The sequence below is a fragment of the Bufo bufo genome, chromosome 1, assembly GCF_905171765.1.
Source record: "Bufo bufo chromosome 1, aBufBuf1.1, whole genome shotgun sequence".
NCBI lineage: Eukaryota > Metazoa > Chordata > Amphibia > Anura > Bufonidae > Bufo > Bufo bufo.
In genome coordinates, this window is record NC_053389.1 from 806,968,201 (window position 1) to 806,973,662 (window position 5,462).

Consider the following 5,462-nt stretch of genomic DNA (forward strand, 5'->3'; position numbering starts at 1 on the left):
TCAGTTTTCTCAGAGCTTCCCCACTATGTCACCTAGTGTACTCTGTTACTGAGCCTCAGTTTCCCCAGAGCTTCCCTACTGTGTCACCTAGTGTTCTGTTACTAAACCTCAGTTTCCCCAGAGCTTCCCCACTATGTCACCTAGTGTACTCTGTTACTAAGCCTCAGTTTCCCCAGAACTTCCCCACTATGTCACCTAGTGTACTCTGTTACTGAGCCTCAGTTTCCCCAGAGTTTCCCCACTATGTCACCTAGTGTACTCTGTTACTGAACCTCAGTTTCCCCAGAGGGTCCCCACTATGTCACCTAGTGTACTCTGTTACTGAGCATCAGTTTCCCCAGAGCTTCCCTACTATGTCACCTATTGTACTCTGTTACTGAACCTCAGTTTCCCCAGAGGGTCCCCACTATGTCACCTAGTGTACTCTGTTACTGAGCCTCAGTTTCCCCAGAGCTTCCCCACTGTGTCACCTAGTGTACTCTGTTACTAAACCTCAGTTTCCCCAGAGCTTCCCCACTGTGTCACCTAGTGTACTCTGTTACTGAGCCTCAGTTTCCCCAGAGCTTACCCACTATGTCACCTAGTGTACTCTGTTACTGAACCTCAGTTTCCCCAGAGCTTCCCCACTATGTCACCTAGTGTACTCTGTTACTGAGCCTCAGTTTCCTCTGAGCTTCCCCACTATGTCACCTAGTGTACTCTGTTACTGAGCCTCAGTTTCCTCTGAGCTTCCCCACTATGTCACCTAGTGTACTCTGTTACTGAGCCTCAGTTTCCCCAGAGCTTCCCCACTGTGTCACCTAGTGTACTCTGTTACTGAGCCTCAGTTTCCTCTGAGCTTCCCCACTATGTCACCTAGTGTACTCTGTTACTGAGCCTCAGTTTCCCCAGAGCTTCCCCACTCTGTCACCTAGTGTACTCTGTTACTGAGCCTCAGTTTCCCCAGAGCTTCCCCACTGTGTCACCTAGTGTACTCTGTTACTGAGCCTCAGTTTCCCCAGAGCTTTCCCACTGTGTCACCTAGTGTACTCTGTTACTGAACCTCAGTTTCCCCAGAGCTTCCCCACTATGTCACCTAGTGTACTCTGTTACTGAGCCTCAGTTTCCCCAAAGCTTCCCCACTGTGTCACTTAGTGTACTCTGTTACTGAGCCTCAGTTTCCCCAGAGCTTCCCCACTGTGTCACCTAGTGTACTCTGTTACTGAGCCTCAGTTTCCCCAGAGCTTCCCCACTGTGTCACCTAGTGTACTCTGTTACTGAGCCTTAGTTTCCCCAGAGCTTCCCTACTGTGTAACCTAGTGTACTCTGTTACTGAGCCTCAGTTTCCCCAGAGCTTCCCCACTGTGTCACCTAGTGTACTCTGTTACTGAGCCTCAGTTTCCCCAGAGCTTCCCCACTGTGTCACCTAGTGTACTCTGTTACTGAGCCTCAGTTTCCCCAGAGCTTCCCCACTGTGTCACCTAGTGTTCTGTTACTGAGCCTCAGTTTTCTCAGAGCTTCCCCACTGTGTCACCCGTCCTAGTGTACTCTGTTACTGAGCCTCAGTTTCCTCTGAGCTTCCCCACTGTGTCACCCGTCCTAGTGTACTCTGTTACTGAGCCTCAGTTTCCCCAGAGCTTCCCCACTGTGTCACCTAGTGTACTCTGTTACTGAACCTCAGTTTCCCCAGAGCTTCCCCACTGTGTCACCTAGTGTACTCTGTTACTGAGCCTCAGTTTCCCCAGAGCTTCCCCACTGTGTCACCTAGTGTACTCTGTTACTGAACCTCAGTTTCCCCAGAGCTTCCCCACTATGTCACCTAGTGTACTCTGTTACTGAGCCTCAGTTTCCTCTGAGCTTCCCCACTATGTCACCTAGTGTACTCTGTTACTGAGCCTCAGTTTCCTCTGAGCTTCCCCACTATGTCACCTAGTGTACTCTGTTACTGAGCCTCAGTTTCCTCTGAGCTTCCCCACTATGTCACCTAGTGTACTCTGTTACTGAGCCTCAGTTTCCCCAGAGCTTCCCCACTGTGTCACCTAGTGTACTCTGTTACTGAGCCTCAGTTTCCCCAGAGCTTCCCCACTGTGTCACCTAGTGTACTCTGTTACTGAGCCTCAGTTTCCTCTGAGCTTCCCCACTATGTCACCTAGTTTACTCTGTTACTGAGCCTCAGTTTCCCCAGAGCTTCCCCACTGTGTCACCTAGTGTACTCTGTTACTGAGCCTCAGTTTCCCCAGAGCTTCCCCACTGTGTCACCTAGTGTACTCTGTTACTGAGCCTCAGTTTCCCCAGAGCTTCCCCACTATGTCACCTAGTGTACTCTGTTACTGAGCCTCAGTTTCCCCAAAGCTTCCCCACTGTGTCACCTAGTGTACTCTGTTACTGAGCCTCAGTTTCCCCAGAGCTTCCCCACTGTGTCACCTAGTGTACTCTGTTACTGAGCCTTAGTTTCCCCAGAGCTTCCCTACTGTGTAACCTAGTGTACTCTGTTACTGAGCCTCAGTTTCCCCAGAGCTTCCCCACTGTGTCACCTAGTGTACTCTGTTACTGAGCCTCAGTTTCCCCAGAGCTTCCCCACTGTGTCACCTAGTGTTCTGTTACTGAGCCTCAGTTTCCCCAGAGCTTCCCCACTGTGTCACCTAGTGTTCTGTTACTGAGCCTCAGTTTTCTCAGAGCTTCCCCACTGTGTCACCCGTCCTAGTCTACTCTGTTACTGAACCTCAGTTTCCCCAGAGCTTCCCCACTATGTCACCTAGTGTACTCTGTTACTGAGCCTCAGTTTCTCCAGAGCTTCCCCACTGTGTCACCTAGTGTACTCTGTTACTGAGCCTCAGTTTCCCCAGAGCTTCCCCACTGTGTCACCTAGTGTTCTGTTACTGAGCCTCAGTTTTCTCAGAGCTTCCCCACTGTGTCACCTAGTGTACTCTGTTACTGAGCCTCAGTTTCCCCAGAGCTTCCCCACTGTGTCACCTAGTGTACTCTGTTACTGAGCCTCAGTTTCCTCTGAGCTTTCCCACTGTGTCACCCGTCCTAGTGTACTCTGTTACTGAGCCTCAGTTTCTCCAGAGTTTCCCCAGAGCTTCCCCACTGTGTCACCTAGTATACTCTGTTACTGAGCCTCAGTTTCCCCAGAGCTTCCCCACTGTGTCACCTAGTATACTCTGTTACTGAGCCTCAGTTTCCCCAGAGCTTCCCCACTGTGTCACCTAGTGTACTCTGTACTAAGATTTATTATACAAATGAAGTCTACAAACCGGACATCGGAGTCCAAGGACTTTGATTTCCCTTTCTATAATGTTCTGCAATTTTCCAAACACAGTAAAGAACAAACAAAACGTATACCGTGACTCCTAAAGCCAGACCAATCAAAGTTACTCATGATCAGAAACTAAACTCAACAATCATAGGTATTTTCAACTTTCAAGTTTCTTTATCAATATAGACTCGACTGTAGAAGAACTTTATATGTACGTTCCTTCAACAGTCACTCGAGCCAGACAAGCGGTCAGGGAGGCACAGATATAATGTAAGATAAAGTCTCTTACCTTGCAGCGCTGTCTTTTATATCTGAGAGATTAATAAAGTGCCTTTTAGTCGAGCCCCTCGTTAAGGCGCCAAGTTTTGTTAGGGCAAAACCCCCACCTCTATAATTGTTGGGATTCCAAATTGAACTTTTCTGAGCGCTCAGAGGGAGCTGACACACACACACACTTGTTGAATCAACTACTCTCCGTTATTCCATAAAAGCATACATTTTTATAACCCTATAGATAACAACAGACACATCTGGCACACCACCAAGGGGGTGGAAATTGAAACCAATGATTTGATTGGTTATTCATAAAAGGCAATACTTCTGTACCATGCTAACAAAATTCTACTAATTAAGAAATTTTTACGAAACTGAGAAACCAAAACATAACTCTGATAAGGGGAGCCTTAGGCTCCATTCACATGTCCGTAGTGTGTTTTGCGGATCCGCGGATCCGCAAGACACGGACACCGGCAATGTGCGTTCCGCATTTTGCGGACCGCACATCACCGGCACTAATAGAACATTTCCTATTCTTGTCCGCAATTGCGGACAGGAATAGGAAATGTTCTATTTTTTTCAGAAACGGAAATGCGGACCTGGAAGTGCGACCCCATAGAAATGAATGGGTCCGGAAATTACGTTCCGCAAAATGCGGAAGGGAATTGCGGACGTGTGAATGAAGCTTTACCATGGCCTTGAAGCTAGGATGCACAGAGACTCCCTCCCCACTCATCCTGTGCAGGATTATTTTTCCACATTGAACAAGATGGAGGACATATTTATACAAAATGGATTCTCATCCCTCACAGGGGCACTAATTATTCTGGGGGGCAGTAATTGTGTCATGCTTGGGGCACTAATATTACTGGGGAGCTCTAATGGGTGCATTATTAATTCTGGGGGAATTAATATTACTGGGGGGAACTAATAGCGGCATTACTATTACTGGGGGCACTAATGGGGGCACTAATTATTCTGGGGGTCAGTAATTGGGCCATGCTTATTACTTGGGGAACTAATATTAGTGGGGAGCTCTAATGCGTGCACTATTAATTATGGTGGCACTAATGAGAGCATTACTATTACTGGGGGTAACTAATATTACTGGGGGACTAATGGCGGTATTAATATTACTGGGGAGCACTAATGGGGGCATTATTAATACTGGGAGCCACAACTTTGGGGTGTGGTTTAACTTGCCCGGTAATTTTTGTTGGAAAAGGTGCCAACCCTAGTTGGAGTAGACTGCGGTGTTATATCAGGTACAGTTGGAGTAGACTGCGGTGTTATATCAGGTACAGTTGGAGCAGACCGCGGTGTTATATCAGGTACAGTTGGAGTAGACTGCGGTGTTATATCAGGTACAGTTGGAGCAGACTGCGGTGTTATATCAGGTACAGTTGGAGCAGGCTGCGGTGTTATATCAGGTACAGTTGGAGTAGACTGCGGTGTTATATCAGGTACAGTTGGAGTAGACTGCGGTGTTATATCAGGTACAGTTGGAGCAGGCTGCGGTGTTATATCAGGTACAGTTGGAGTAGACTGCGGTGTTATATCAGGTACAGTTGGAGCAGACTGCGGTGTTATATCAGGTACAGTTGGAGCAGGCTGCGGTGTTATATCAGGTACAGTTGGAGCAGGCTGCGGTGTTATATCAGGTACAGTTGGAGCAGGCTGCGGTGTTATATCAGGTACAGTTGGAGCAGGCTGCGGTGTTATATCAGGTACAGTTGGAGCAGGCTGCGGTGCTGCGGGCGCTGTTATTGTTGTCATTATGTCACTGTGTCACACACCTTGTCTCGTGTCTCCTCAGCTCCTCGTGTCCCCGCCCCTCGCCCCTCCAATCACAGCCCAGGAGGCGGGGACAGAGATCTAGGACAGCCAATCGGCGGCAGTGGGTGTGACTCAGCGCTGCGGTCTCACGTGTAGCTGGGAATGGTAGGAG